At 37.4% G+C, this 16,710-nt stretch overlaps 1 non-coding gene and 1 pseudogene across 1 annotated transcript; one reads left to right on the top strand and one right to left on the bottom strand.

Moving 5' to 3' along the window:
- Positions 1-7,196: 7,196 nt before the first annotated feature.
- Positions 7,197-7,303, bottom strand: LOC147939903 (small nucleolar RNA R71). The gene has a single exon (XR_015564882.1). It is a non-coding gene; the product is annotated as a small nucleolar RNA R71 (small nucleolar RNA).
- Positions 7,304-12,005: 4,702 nt separating this feature from the next.
- LOC104774083 (agamous-like MADS-box protein AGL36 pseudogene) lies at positions 12,006-12,995 on the top strand (annotated as a pseudogene).
- Positions 12,996-16,710: the final 3,715 nt, after the last annotated feature.

Genomic DNA, 16,710 nt, shown 5'->3' with positions numbered 1-16,710 from the left:
CATCAAGCCCTTTGAGGAGGAGTAGCTCAACTAGAGCACTTTCTAGAGTTGCGAACCCTGTGGAACCAGCTAGGGCTTCAATGTATGAGCCAAATCAGAGGAAGAGGAGCTCAAGTACCTGAGAACAACCCTTTTCAAGGTACTCGACCGGGTCACTCGAGCACCCACTCGACCGAGCACCCCAATGCACTCGGTCGATTTCCAGCCCAGATCACCCTATGGTTTCCCACCTCCAGCTGCTTATCCAGGATATCAAGGTTACCCTCCCATCCCACCCCAGTACTTCATGGATCCAGCACTCTACCAGCAGTTCTACCAGCAGCAAGGTCAACATTTTGACAATCGTGGTCCAGCTCGACCCCCCCCACTCGAGCACGTACTCGACCGAGTCCCGGTCGATCCCCATCGTCGAGCTGTCCCAATCTCCACCTCCAAGTCACCAACAAGACCCCAACTACTCCTATGACAGCATGCAGATGGATGTGGACAACTACTTCCACAATCCCTAAGGTACCACTATCACCTTCCCTTGTAGATATCATTGCATTTGACATTGTGTTTTGTTTTTTGTTTTTCATCTTGAATCCTCAATCAAATTTCTTTCACACAGGGACTGTGTGATTTAAGTTTGGGGGAGGGTTTGAGATAGCATTTGACATTGTGTTTTGTGATTCTTATTTCAAATTTTTAGCATAATCATGTTAATACTTGCATAGCATCTAAGGCATAGAAAAATCCTAAAAATTTGAAAATTTTTGCAAAAATCTTTATAAAAAAAAAAGAGAGTGTTCATGTAGTTTGCACTGCACATTAGGATCTTGTTTAGCATGTTTCATGTAGGATTGTATAGTACTTGCATTAGGGATCTATGATGAGTATTCCCTTATTAGCTTGTTTATTCACTAGACTAGGATCAATGCCCAAGTTAATAGTACTTTGATGCTAGTTGAGTGGTTAGAATAAGATTGAACCAGGCCTTGAATTCCTACATTGCATTTGGTCTAAATTGAAGCATGTTGAGATTTGAAACCATTTCCTATTTATAAGAACCTAATATTGACTTTCAATTATCAATGTGTGCAATGCTTTAAACTCATGGATACCACATACATATTTGGATCATCTTCTTCCTTTTTACCACTCTTGTTGATCCAAGTAGCTGATTTCCTCATTAAGAATCAGTTCCCCTACCCCTAAACCAAACCTTCTTTCAAGCCATGTTCATTCTTGTGTGTGTGAGGCCTATTTTTGGGATTGAGCTTGGTAGAAAGTGTTAGGTTTGAACTGACAAGAGTAAAGCCTTGTGTAGTTCTAGTTTGCATTTTTCAAACTAGATAGGACTAGGTGGTTCACTTGTTGGGTTTGGGACTTGGCTATTATGAAAAGAAAAGAGGAAAAAGAGAAAGAAAAGGTTAGAGTCTTTAGGAGGGGAATGTGTTTAAGAAAATTTAAAGTCTAGTGAAAGAATGGGAAGAATAAGGTTGTTTAAAGATGGTTCTAGTTAAAGAAAAGAAAGAAAGGAAAGAGAAGTCTAGCAAAATGCTTTTATGTCTTAAGAATAAGAAGAAAAGAGAACCATAGCAAATAAGTAAGAATCCCCCATTCTACTAGAAAGATCAAATAAGAAACCTCTCCTAAGACTTTAAAACCAAAAGAGAAAAGGGTGAAAAAGAAGAAAAGAAGTTAAAGGGTAGCACTAGGACCAATTGGGTTTAGATTGATAGGATAAACACTTTGGGTACCTTTGGGTAGACAAGGTTTTGTTCTTGTATGTGTCTAAGTGTTCTTACCTTTAGCATTCTTCTAAAGCTCAATTCATTTTTCATGAGAGAACCTTGATATTGATAAGCCCTACTCTAAAAAGAGACCATCATTGTCTCTAAACCTTTTACTGCCAAGCCAAATGAGTTTAAGCATTGCATAGAATTGATTCATGTTATTGATTAATGAATGTTAAAGGAAATGGTTGATTTGAATGCATGTGGATGTCTAAGGCTTAAATCAGTGAAGGTTGTGATATGCTTGTCTAAAGTCTTTAAGTATAGCTCATTCAACTTGCATCATAGTACTAGTAACTTGGACATTGATTCTAGATAGTCTATTTGCAAGCTTTAGGAGCTGAGATCCCACTTTCAAACCTCACCTACCTTCTTTTGTCTTTGATTATTTGCTTGAGGGCAAGCAAAGACTAAGTTTGGGGGTGTTGATGTTCATATATTTTACCTTGTTTTCCCTTAGTTTATTCACAACTTTAGCATCTTTTGCTATCCATTTAGGCCATTATTGTGTAGCTTTAGGACTAATCATGCATTAGAGTGTAGTTGCATTGCATTTGCATCTTTTCATGCATAAACAGGTGATTTTGGAGCTTAAGGAGCATGGAAGCAATGCTGAGGAGAAGTGAAGCTGTCCTGAGGAGAAAACAAGAGAGTTAAGGCTGTAGAATCAAGGTCCGGAGTCCAACTCGACCGCACCACTCGACCACCACTCGACCGTGTGCTGAGGAGGACTCGACCGAGTGGAGAATGAACGAGAGAAGCCAGCTCGACCAGCCACTCGACCGAGCACTGGTCGAGTTGACCGAGCCGTTGACCACTTTGACTTTTTGTATTTTTAGGGCTTCCACCTAACCTCCTATATAATGCCCTTGTACTTGCAGCCACAAAAGAGCCCAGATTTTTAGAGAGTTTAAAACCTAGTTTTTACATTTTTTAGATATTATTCCTTTTGCACTTTTATTTTATTTTTAGATCTTGTACTTGTTTGAGAGAGAAAGACTAGGTTCTTATATTTTGTTTGTTTCATAACTTTCAAAGTATTAAGATTTCGAGTTTTATTCCTTCATCAATATTGTAGATCTCTGTTTCATCTCTCTAATGATGCAAGTTTCATTATTTTCTGGGTTTTTGACATATTTCACCATGTGTTCTTGTGAGTAGTTTGTTTAGGACCTTGAGGATGGGTTAGGCTGGGTTGATCTTGTGGTTTGTTTGATTTGGTCAAGCTTGATTGTTGTAGATCTCTTCTAGGCTAGATGATCTTAATGCTGATCCTATATCTGAGAGGGTAGGGTTTGATTTCAAGCATCTTAGCATCACACCAATGTCTAAGGAGCATAGATAAGGCTAGATCTAGAGCTTACCATTAGGCTTGCTAAGAGATTAGGAGTCTTGTTTGGTTTGAGATGTATTGCTTAATGCCTGCTTGTGTAGATTCTTTTCTTTGTGAGAACAAGTCTAGAATTGCATAGGTTTGATTGTTTCTTGCCATGAGAGTGGATTAAACACGTATTAGAATAGTATGTCTAGAGATCAGCTCAAAGTTTGCTTGAGATTTGTTGACCAAGTTAGATAACCACAATGATTAGCTCAGACCATGAATCCCTCCTCAAGGCCTTCTTTGTTTATTGAAATCCTAGTCTAAATATCATTGCTTGTTTGTTGTTTGATTGGTTTTAGCTTTGCTCTGTTTTTCTTGTGTTGCTCTGTTTTCACGTTTAAGTCTAGCTCGACCACCCACTCGACCTACACTCGGTCGAGTGCTGCTCGAGTTCATCCCCAGAACTTGTGTTTTTGATTTGTGATTGTCTTGTTTCATTCCTGTTTCATTTCCATTGCATTCACGTAGTTTCATGTTCATTACTTGTCTTGCATTAGTCCATTAGCATAGTTTCTATCTTTGTTCTAGTTTCATTATAGCTTCAAGTTGTTTGTTCTGTTTGCATTTAGTATCCTGTTCTAGTTGTTTTTACTTTCTGCATTTCATATCTCATTTTAGGATTGTTATTGACAAACAATCTTTACAATTGGCTTGACTTAGACTCATATGCACATCTTAATTGTTCACAATCACTCAGATAGGATTGACACCTCTTATACTGCAACTGCATAAGGGGAATTGAAACACCCTGACTTCTATTCATTCCATACATCATCATTTCATACATCATTCATTCGTACACCACAAAGAAAGTCAGTTTCATATGTTCAGTGGGTTTCCTGCCTACATTGTCTCTGACAGGGACAAAACCTTCTTAAGCCATTTTTGGAAGGATTATGTTCAAGAAAACATGCACAAAAGTCAACTACAGTACATCCATCCACCCACATATATATTGCCAAGCAGAAGTTTCGAATCTCATCTTTGAGACTTATGATACTAAGATTTTACTCTATCCTAGCATGTTCAATTAACTTTATGCAGTTTTAGTACAGAAGGTGTCAATCCAAATGGGATGATGCTAATCACTTAAGATGCAATTAAGCAGTCACAAGTTAAGCTAGATTCAAAGAAAATTTGTTTGTCTAACAACCTAGAGTAAACTGAATGCAAAAACAGAAATAGACAACAAAACATATGCTAACATGCATAAGTAAAAGGAGAAACGAGTTGGAACATAAACTATAGAACAAGAGCAAGAAAATCTCAAATCTCAAATAACAATTAGAACGATAGAGGTCATAAGGATGAGAGTAATTGATGTAGGCGGAGTCACTTAGTATATAGAGTGTTTAACAAACCACAATCAAGCTATTCCTAGACAATGAACATCACAACTTAGCTAATTCAATCTCTTGATAGAAGCTACACAGACTCAATCACTTCCAAACCTAACTCTTGTCAGAGAAACATAATCAAGCAGGCATTACAAACAAGTTCATTCATGTCAAAAAAACACCCTAGACATCTAATCAATTAGACTATGAATGCAACTCTTTTGCCTTGTGGGTGTGGAAAATGCCTAAGTTCTAATCCCATATGAACAGTAAGAGAATCCTAATCCAAAAGAGAAACATTCAAATCTAAACTTAAACACCCTATATATTAAGATTCTCCACCTAATCTATCCCATCCTCAAGAACACTAACACGACTCAAACCCATAAATCATCATCACCAAGAAACACAAACCCAGAAAACATTAAAACAAGCATGATTAGATAGATAATAATCTAAGTAACAAGATTGATTAAAGAAACAAGCTCAAATTCTAAATAGATTAGGAGAAATTTGGAATACAAACTCAGAAAATGTTTTGGTGGCTACTCATAAACTCTAAGATAAAAGTAGTGTCCTTTGGGTAAAGACATAATAGTGTATTTATAGAAAAAGTTGAAAATCCTAAACCACAAAATGACAAAATAGATAAACGATACAGGAATCAGGTTGGTTGAGTCGCATGTCGTCCTCTTCCAGTTGGGCTTTGCGTTCGTCCTTGGATCCTCCATACTTGGTCTGACAGAGTGGGAGGTTGTCTCTTCCAGCCATAGCGGTTGAGTTGCATGGTTGGAGATGGTGTGGTAGAGTCGCAAGGTTGGAGACATTGAGGGTGCGCTCGAGTCGGAGAACGTCTTGATATTTTGTGTTTTTGTTGGATTTTAAGACTTGGTTTTGCCTTGTTTTGTTGGATAATCTTTCTAGGTTGTTTTAGGGGCATTTACATCTAGTAGTTTGTTTCTCAGGTTCTTGGAGTAACCTCACCACTTTTGGAGGATTGGGACTTGATTTGGTGCAAAAGAAGCATAGAAGAGTGAAGTGGAGAAGTGTCAAAGTTCTAGAACAGATAGGTGACCAGATCCTTCGGCCAGACCATGTCTGTAGCTCCTTCGGTGTCGCCCTTTAGCCAACGAGCGACTGAAGCCACTTCTCACGTCAAGACCAGAACAAATAAGCGGCCTAGCCCTTTGGCCAAACATCAACCACGGCAGTCCTTCGGTTAGCTCCTACCGCCGGGTCCAAACTCCGCTGTTGTCCTGCATCCCAAGCTGAGTTTGGAGCAAGAGTCCAGATGCAATACGCGGCTACTCCCTTTGGTCAAGTGGTGGTCGTGTCGCTCCTTCGGCCTTATCCTTCGACCAAGCCTTACCCGTTTCACTTTCCCGAATGGAACTCCAGATGGAATACGCGGTCTCCCCTTTCGTTCAAGCCCACCCCGTAGCTCTCCTTTGGTGTCTTGCTTCGGCCAGACCAAGACCGAGACGCCAGTTGACCCTCCGAGACCAGAACGAATAAACGGCTAGCCCCTGTTTCAAGGCTTGGGTCTGCAGCTTTGATCAAGCCTTCCCCGTAGCCGCCTAGTCTGCACTTGGTTCAACTTTGATCCGGGTTTGATCCGGTTTGTCCCGAGTTTTCCCAGTTCTTTTCTATTTTCCTATAAATACATTAAACCTATTAAGAAGAGAGCTTATCTTTTATTTAGCAGCTTTTAGGGTTCTTAAACTCGCGTATTCTAGGTTTGCGTACTTTTAAGTTTTCATTAGTAATCTCTTTTTCGTTTCTTCTAATCTACAATCTCTAATTATAATTTTACAAAGATCAAAGCTTAAACCTTTGTCTTATCATGATCATGAGTGAGTAGTCTTTTAGAATCGTTGGGTTTTGGTAGATTAGGATGATTTAGGAGTTAGGTTATGGAGTTTATGGTTAAGATTAGATTAAGCAGCTTTGTGAATTCCTAGTGTGTTAATCATTGCAAAATGAGGTCCGATAATTTAATTGATAGCAATATACTACATCAATTTGGCATTGTTGCCCATTTGCATTAGATTTCACCATTTGGATTTCAACTTCGTTTGAGCCTAAACATGTACTTTACATTGTTGTTTATTTGGTTTGCTTTAGTGTTTTGAATTCTGTTTTGCAGGGTGTATAAACTTGAGAAGTCAAGGCTAAGCAGATTTGATCGAGCGTGTTGACGGCATTTACCGTTTTGAACGAGAGAATCGACGATTAGAAAGACAAGCTATGGAACAGAATGCTCCTCCCGCTGATGGTCATAATGGACATGATCTAGTCAATGATGAGGGAGCTCCTCACCATGCGCCAAGACAAGCACCACTGATTGAAGCCTATGATGCGCCAAGCATCAATGGCCACCACATTGGTATTAGAGCTCCACCAGTGGAGAAAAATCACTTTGAGATCAAGGCCAGTCTTATCAACATGGTGCAAGGGTCAAAGTTTCATGGTTTGGCGATGGAAGACCCACTTAATCACTTGGATCAGTTTGATCGGTTTTGTGGAACTGTTAAAATAAACGGCATTTCGGAAGACGCCTTCAAGCTCTGCCTCTTCCCATTATCTCTTCGAGACAAAGCTCACTTATGGGAATAGAATCTGTCTAATAACACCATTACATCTTGGGATCAATGCAAGAAGGCTTTCTTATCAAAGTTCTTCTCTACTGCAAGAACAACTTGCCTTCGCAATGAGATATCCAGTTTTGCTCAGCGATCTAATGAGAGTTTTTGTAAAGCTTGTGAGAGATTCAAAGGATACATATCTCAATTTCCACATCATGGTTTCTCCAAAGAGTCACAGTTGAGTACACTCTACCGAGGAATCTTTCCTAAATACAGAATGCTTCTTGACACAACAAGCAATGGAAACTTCTTGGGTCAAAATCCAGAACAAGGGATGTTGTTGGTTGAGAATCTTGCACAAAGTGAGGAGAATTATGGGTAGGACTATGATAGAACTCCAAGGAATCATACTGACATGAATGAGCTGCACCGCAAGGAAATCAAGACGTTGAATAATTAGATGGATAAGATGATTCTTGCGAATCAAAAGCCAATTCATTATGTCAATGAGTGTGAACTTTATCAAGGTTATCAAGAGGGTATGGAGACTATTGTTGAGGGACAAGAATCAATTATGTTAGTGACCAAGGGTACAGCAAGTTCAAAATGAACTACCGCAACCATCCAAACCTCCCTTACCGCAGTACTAATGTGGAGAACCCAAAAGATCAAACTTATCTGCCACAAAAGCCTCTCGGTTTTCCCTCCCAGCCTAACTATCAACCTAAAACTCAAGCGAACTACCAACCTAAGCCTCAAACATATCCCCAACGTCAACCCTAAATGAGTTTACCACACCCTCAAGACCATGGACAGGATATTAATGCTCTACTTCGCCAGATACTCTAGGGCCAAGGAAGAAATGCTATTGAGCTTGCCACTCAAATGAAAGTTATGCACACCAAGGTTGAAAAAACGTCTATGGTGAGCTAAATGATAAGATGGAGAGGTTGCAAACACAAGTCCATGGACAAACTTCCTCTTCTACAACACGACCAACGGGATCACTACCAAGAAAACCGGAACCGAACCCAAAAGAGTATATCAATGCCATAAGACAGAGAAGTGATAAGAAGTTGCCTACACAAGAGCTCCATAGGGACATTGAGCCTAAATAAGTGGAGGTAGTGGTTGAGATTGAAGATGAGGATGAGTTGATAGAGCAAGATTGTGGTAAAGACATAGAAGCTGAAGAGGTTGTGGTTGACAAAGGGAAGAGTAAAGTGGTAGATGATCCTAAGCAAGACAAGATCATTAATGGAGTTTCCAAGAAGAGTCAAGTGGCTGCCCAAGAGAATCTAATTGTGCTTCCATCTTATGAGCCAAGATTGCCATTTCCTGGTTAGTTTAAGAAACAACAAGTGGACAAGTATAGAGCTATGTTTGATGCACAAATGAAAGATGTTGCTATTACAATGCCACAATGCCACTAATTGATGCGTTCTTGCTGAACCCATCATACAACAAGTTCCTCAACAATGCATTTATGGAGAAGAAGAGAGCTCTACAAGGAATGGTTATCTTAACCCATGAGTGTAATGCTATCATTCAAAACAAGTAGTAGCAAAGAAGCTTGATGATCCTGATAGTTTCACTCTTCCTTGTTCATAGGGACCTTTATCTTTTAGCCATTGTTTTTGTGTTCGTGGGGATAGTGTGAGCCTGATGCCTCTCCCGGTTGCCAAAAGATTGGGTTTCACTCGCTACAAACAATGTCCGATCACACTTGTTCTTGCGGATAGGTCTGCTAGAACACCAGTTGGAATGCTTGAAGACTTGCCAGTGATGGTTGGCTATTTTGAGATCCCAATAGGCTTTGTGGTACTAGAGATGGATGAAGAACCAAATGACCCGCTTATTTTGGGGTGCCCATTCTTAAGAACTGCAGGAACAATGATTGATGTGGAGAGAGGGAAGATTCATTTGAATTTAGGAAAGGAAGCTTTAACTTTTGACATGAACAAGGGAATGAGAAAACCTACAATTGATGGTCAAGTTTTCTACATTGAGAGGATGGATGCTTTAGCTGATGAGCTTTTAGAAGATCTAGCCATAGAAGATGAGCTCCAAAGCACTTTGACTATTAAAAAAGGAGAGTTTTGTTTACTTAAGCAAGATAGTGAAGGGTATGAGAAGATTCTTGACTCTCAAAAGCCTTCTAGTGATGATGGAGGTTTCCTTGAGTTAAAAGAGCAAGTGGTGTGTTCAGTTGAAGTAGACTCAAATGAAGATTGGACTGAGCTTAAAGCACCCAAGATTGAACTTAAACCACTCCCTAAGGGGATAAGGTATGCTTTTCTTGGTACAAACTCTACTTATCCAGTTATTATCATTGAAGAATTTAGTGAACAAGAAACTGTTACTCTTCTAGGTGAATTAAAAAAGTATAGGAGAGTAGTTATTGGTTATTCATTTGATAATATTAAAGAAAACTCTTTGCATGCATAGGATTCATTTAGATGATGAATCAATGACTTCCATTGAACCACAAAGAAGGTTAAATCCTAACCTAAGAGATGTGGTGAGGAAAGCGATTCTTAAGCTTCTTAATGCTGGTATCATATATCCTATATCAAATAGTACATGGGTTTCACTTGTACATGTGGTGCCAAAGAAAGGAGGAGTCACTGTTGTTAAATATGATAAAGATGAGTTAATTCCTACTAGAACTATAACTGGACATCGCATGTGTATTGATTATAGGAAACTTAATGCTGCATCTAGAAAATATCACTTCCTTTTACCATTTATTTATCAAATGTTAGAGAGGTTAGCTAACCATAGTCATTATTGCTTTCTTGATGGATATTCTGGTTTCTTTCAAATTCCAATTCACCCCAATGACCAAGAGAAAACCACATTTACATGTCCTTATGGTATCTTCGCTTATCGGAGAATGCCATTTGGATTATGTTATGCACCTGCTACTTTTGAGCGGTGTATGATGTCCATTTTCTCATACCTTATAGAAAATGTGGTTGAGATACTTATGGATGACTTCTCTGTATATGGATATTATTTTTCCATATAACCTTATGGATGTCTCTCTAACCTTTGCAGGGTCTTAAAGAGATGTGAAGAAACCAATTTTGTTTTAAATTGGGAAAAGTGTCACTTCATGGTGAAAGAAAGAATTGTGTTGGGGCATAAGATTTCAGAGAAAGACATTGAAGTTAATAGAGCTAAGATTGATGTGATGACCAATCTAGCACCACCAGTCAAGGAAATAAGAAGCTTCTTAGGCCATGCTGGGTTTTATAGAAGGTTTATTAAAGACTTCTCCAAGATTGCTATTTCTTACAAGATTGTTGTGTAAAGAAGTGACATTTGAATTTGATGAGGAGTGTCTTCAAACTTTCAAGAAGATAAAAGAAGAGTTGGTTAGTGCCCCAATAGTTCAAGCTCCACATTGGAATTTGCCATTTGAAATCATGTGTGATGCTAGTGATTATGCAGTTGGAGCAGTATTTGGTCAAAAAAAAGACAAGAAGTTACATGTAATATACTATGCAAGTAGAAACTTAGATGAAGCTCCAGTCAAGTATGCTACAACATAGAAAGAGTTACTTGCTATTGTCTTTGCATTTGAAAAGTTCAGATCATACTTGGTGGGTTCAAAAGTTATTGTTCATACTGATCATGCAGCATTGAGACATCTCTTAGCAAAGAAATATGCTAAACTAAGACTATTGAGATGGATATTGTTACTTCAAGAGTTTGATTTGGAGATTAAAGATAAGAATTATACTGAAAATGGAGTAGCTGATCATCTATCAAGAATGAGGACTGACAATGAGATTCCAATCAATGATGCACTTCCTGAAAAGCAATTAATGGCAATTCAACTCTCAGATAAGAGCCATGAAACTTGGAAAAAACTTGAAATAATCTGAAACTTTGTTGTCCACCCACAAACTTTGCAGTCGACCCAGGAACTTTCAAGTGGACTCTTCCTTTTCTTTCCCACTTCCTTTTACTCTTCACAAACATTTTTTTAGAATTTGCCTCGCCTCCATTGTCATTGTCAATTTGATACCTATCAACAAGTTCGTTCTTTAGTTCCCAAATCATACCACATCAAAATCATCATAATTTATTGAACAGATAATCTTCTTAAATTAATCTTATCAGAATTGTTGACAAAAGCCACTAGAATCACTATTTCCGGCTCAAACGACAAAAACGACTATTTGATTTCTACTCTTGTTTAGGGTTTAATCTTTCATTGTGTCGTTTATATTATTCATTTTCTATTTTTTAAATGAAAATGACACTTCTATAGTTACGAAATTAAATACATGGTTTAGTGTCTTTTTACAACAAATTAGTACTATTCGAGTAAGTAAAACTTTATATGTGCTAGTCTAGTAATAAACCAAAATATTTGCGCTAGTTTAGTAATTTTTTCAAAATGAAATATCTCATACCAGCTATATTACTTCTCATAATTAGCTAATAAGATTTATTTTTAAATGAAAATGGCTGGTCAACGCCCGTAAAGATATGATATCTAATATATATTTTTTTCTATATTTATTATTAATTCAAATTTAATCAAATTTTATTCATAAAGATATTTTTATATTACTAACCGCGCGTTCTAGATATATTAAAATATATTATTAAAAGTAAAAAAAAGAGAGTTAGATAAATTAGTTTTAATAATAAAAATAACTTATATGTATATATATATATAATATTTTATATTATATTAAGTAATAAGCTAATGATAATGCACCAACTACACACAAGAATATAAGGTTCTATATATAGATAAACACATTGTAAATTAATAAAAGATTTATTGCCTGTAATTTGGACTTAGTGATAAGAAACCTAATGAGTAGAGAAACCCTTTCGTTGCTATATAAACAGTCTTTGTGCCAACAAACTTGACAAATCATACAAAATAAAAATAAAGATAATGAGGAAATTGAAATTATCTTTGATAGCGAATGAGAGATCAAGAAAAAAGACATTCATGAAGAGGAAGAAAGGGATAATGAAGAAACTTCACGAGTTGACAACTCTTTGTGGTGTCCAAGCTTGTGGGGTCATCTACAGTCCGTATCAGGCGGTACCAGAGGTTTGGCCGTCAAAGGAAGGTGCACAAGAGGTGGCTATGAAGTTTATGGAGATCCCGATGGCAACAAGAACCAAAAAGATGATGGATCAAGATACGTATTTGCGGGAGCAGATTACCAAAATAAAAGAGCAAGTAGACAAACTGGCTGCTGAGAATCAGGAGTTACAAGTTAAACGATTTATGTTTGATTGTCTTGAAGGAAAGATGTCAAAGTATCATTATGGTGCAAAAGACCTTCACGATTTGCATCGCTATATTGATCAATATATCAATCAGCTTACTCAAAGGATGCAAAGTCTTGTAGAAAATGGTGAGTCTTCTTCTTTCCCTCCTCTTCCTATTGGAGTTGCGGATATAAATCCACCTGCTGTTGCAGATTTTTCTGTTGATGTGAATACAGACGCGATAAGTGCTGCTAGAGAGTTTTGTGCTCATATTCCATACCAAAATATGAATATGAACCAAAATCTGCAAGAACCGGTTCAATATCATACTTCACATGATTTTTATGGTCATATTCAAGAAGAAGTCTACAATAGCATGACTTGGATTCATGATTTGAATTCGGATTTAAATCATAACATGACTTTGAATTTAGATCTGAATTCTAATCAGTATCTGAATCAAGAAAACTCATTTAATGATATGATGCTGGCACAAAATGTGGGTTATGCCGGGGGACATGCTATAATTCCTTTCATAGACCACTATAACTATCACCAGCAACCAACTGGTTATCTTGCCATCACCAATAACATGCCTTCCATCACCTCCTCTACCACCTCTACTACCAGTGTTTATGGTTCATACATTAACAATAATCTTTAATTAAAAGAAGCATATTTCTACTGTAGTATTCAGTTGTCTGACTTTATGTGTTTTATTTTCTTCATTTTGAAAAAAAAATATTTGATGTTGTCTTTGTTAATTTTTTTCCAGTTAATTGTTGTTGGCTAAAGGTTCTACCTTAATGCATTTATCTTATTTTGATTATTAAGAAATGAATTTGCCCATCAATTTTAGTTTTATTTGAAAAAGTTTAGTTATTTTGAATAAAATTATTAGTTATTTTAGATAATAATTAAACAAAAATATATAATTAAGCAGGTACCACAAAACATGTGGGCAAATTAACTAGAGTTTGTTTTTTCACAAAATATCTTATTCTTATCATCGTATTTGCCAAGAAGAAAAAGGTTCATAAATTATATTTGACATTATGCAAAGATCTAAGTATGAATATTTGGTTATTTGACCTTTGATTTGGATTTTTTTTTTTTTTTAATGGAGAATTTGCGACAAAAGTTTAACCACGAACAAAATGAGTTTGACTTTTCAAAAAACGATGATATTCAGTGCTAAAATTCAAAGTATAAAGAGCATGTTAAGTACCCACATTCGTAGACACATTTCAGTGACCAAAATATCTATTATATTTTTGTGGTTTATCCATTAGAATTCCTTTAAATCTGGTACCAAATTCAGGACAATGATTCAATAAAAGAACCTGACGCGTTTTTAAAAATAATATAATTAAATATTCTATTATATTTAATTACATTCAAAAATAAACCAACAACAAACTAGCATAGATAACGGAAAATATACCAAACCAACTTTAATTTATTATAAATATAATAACTATTATAAGCAATAAAAATCAGTAACTTAATATCCTTCTAAACCAGGTTCCACCAATAATAACAATCCAACAATATACAAATTAGACTCTGGATAATTCTTTCTCTTCATTGCGATGATTCTACGTCACCCTATACGTGCACCACACACACAATTAGATGCGTGAGTATTACCAGAAAAACTTAGGGAAACGATCCTCCCATCTACAAATTATACATACAAGTAATCGAAATAACAACCATAAATAACACATAAAGAAATAAGCCAATAAGCAGAACATCCAAAAACAAATTCATCATCTGTTATGCCTAAACCATCCTATGGTCGGACAAGCCAACATACAGTTACGAGACACTGTAACATCCGCGAACCGGAATCCCAGTTTGGGATGTGCATCGATCGATGCAAGTATTGTGTTGATCCATGCAAAGCCGGTTTGATCGAGAAAAGAGTAAGTTAAACGTTGCGTTTTGGGGTTAGGAAAACCCTAGAATCGAGTATAAAAGTAGGAACTCGAGGGTTTGGCCGAGTTTGACCATTTTTGGAGAAAAAGAAATAGAGAAAGAAGTTCTTAAGCATTCCTGTGGAGATATGTAGCTGGGATCGTTGTAGGAGCTTGTTAGGAGTGTAGATCTGCTTATCTGAAGGTTAGAATCTTCTTGTCAAAGGTGAGTGCATGACCATGGCTTATCTAAGCTTGAGATTTCTCTGAATGCATGTTTATGTGTTTATTTGGCTTTTTAGAACGTTGTTCTGTCGCAAGAGGCTTTGGAAAGCTTCTTTGTGGCATTGTTTTATGTATTTTGGTGATTTAGGGACGGAGATCTGGTGAGAAGCTTCAGGAAAAAATGATGCTCGAAATGTGCATCGGTCGATGCACTTTGTGTGTTGATCGATGCAATGCGAGGACGGCGCGGTTTGACCTAGGAGCATCGGTAGATGCCATGTGGAGGCGTCGGTCGATGCAATTAGGGATTTCGTTCAATGTCAAGCATGCGTTGGTCGATGCAGTGTGAGTGTCGGTCGATGCAAGCCTGTGTTGGCCAATGCGTCCCTAGTTGGTGCCGGTTGATGCATGGGTTGGTGTCGGTCGATGCAGTTTTCTGGTTTGTTTTTGGTTATTGATTGCTCTTTGATGGTTAGAGATATCTTAATTGCTTGTGTGTATAGCCCAGTTGATGAGAGGATTGCCTCACTGAGTGTTTATAAAATACTCACGCATCTCATATGTGTTGTGGTGCAGGTAAAGGCAAAGTGTGATCGTGGAATCAAGGCGATGAAGAGGAGGATGTTTTAGTGGCTCGTTATTTGGGGTCTGACTTCTGTTAGGTTATTAGAGTTGGGTCAATTGAGCAATGTTAGGTTGCTGGTTTCATGTTTTATTACTTTGATGGATTAAATTATTGGTTATTAGTTTATTATTTATTGGTTATTGGTTTAATGGTATTGTGTTGGTTATTTTCCGCTGTTTTGTTGTTTGTGGTTAGATGGCTAGTGGATAAGGGAGCACTAGTTAATTTGTTATTTATTATTCTTATTATTATTATTAAAAAAAAACGGGTCGTGTCATTTCAGTTTGGTATCAGAGCCCTTACGGTTCTAGGGCGGTTAAGTGGATTGGTGTTCGAGTCGTTTAAGGGAATTTAATTGGTGAAATTATTTTCTTGTTGTTTGACGCATGATGTTATTGATGGAATTTATTATGAGTAGTTAGTCAATTTGCATTTGGTAAGGAGTCCTATTATCATTCTCTTCGAGCCTTCAATGAGATTTCCCGAGAAGTTATTTTGTGTGTTGATAGTTGTGTAGTGTTTTTAGCTTATATGTGGGAAGTGCAGTTGTCTATTGACAAGTTGTTGGAAAATTGTTTATCATGCCTGTATCGGGAAATACCGTTGGCGGAGATTGGTAAAAGTGGATGTGTTGGAAATAGATTTCCGAGAAGTTAAGTTGGAGACTTACTTCGTCCAAGGTGGCTGGGGTGCCACTGTTTAGTAAGTTAGTAATTCACATGCTGGTCAGGTGGGGGCTTGAAGGTGTGGACGGTGTGCTTACTAGTGTTGTTGAAGGTCTAGTGGGTGTTGTGAGTGTGCCAACAGGTTTTGCTCAGATCGAGATGATCGTATTGCGGATTTACTGACAATGTTGTTGGAGAGGATTTAATAAGATGATTAGTTTTTATAGATTCTTGATTTGTGTTGGAGTGGATTGATTACGCGATTCTGGAAATTGAAAGTTTTCATAAATAAAAAGTTTCTAAATATGGGAAGTGTTTAAAGGAGTTTCTAAACATGGAAAGTGTTGTTGCATATGGAAAATAGAATGTTCTTTGAATAGTGAGGACTTGTCTATTTTTGGAAAGGGGATGTGAAATGCCCAGAGTGGCGGGAATGTTTAGAGGGTGACCTGAAGAGTGGTCATAGATGAGATGATCAGTTCTCATGGATTTTTGATTGGGCATGTCACGGTGCTACAAGATGATGCAGATTCTAAATGGGAAGTTTTATGAATAGTTAAAACTTAACCATTTTTGGAGAGTGAGTGGTTAAACAGCTTTAGTGGTAGGGATGTTTTAGCATTGGCCTAAAGAGTGGTCATGGTGGTGATGATATTCCAGTGAGGGAATATGGTGATTGGTAGGACACTGCGATGTTTTACGCAAACCACGGGAGGTAGTCCCGGTCAGGAGATGCTTATAGGATTTAGGACTTGTTTGCTCATGAGGAGATGATTAGTTCTCCTGGAGAGATGATTAGTTCTCCGGAGGAGATGATTAATTCTCCTGGAGAGATAATTAGTTCTCCTGAGGAGATAATTAGTTCTCCTCATGGGATGATTAGTTCTCCTGAGGGGATAAATAGTTCTCTTGAGGGAATGATTAGTTCTCTTGAAGGGATGATTA

This window comes from Camelina sativa, chromosome 8 (assembly GCF_030686135.1).
Source record: "Camelina sativa cultivar CO46 ecotype springtype chromosome 8, ASM3068613v1".
Taxonomy (NCBI): Eukaryota; Viridiplantae; Streptophyta; class Magnoliopsida; order Brassicales; family Brassicaceae; genus Camelina; species Camelina sativa.
Note: the sequence above shows the minus strand (reverse complement) of the source record. Positions and strands in the feature narration are given on the sequence as shown.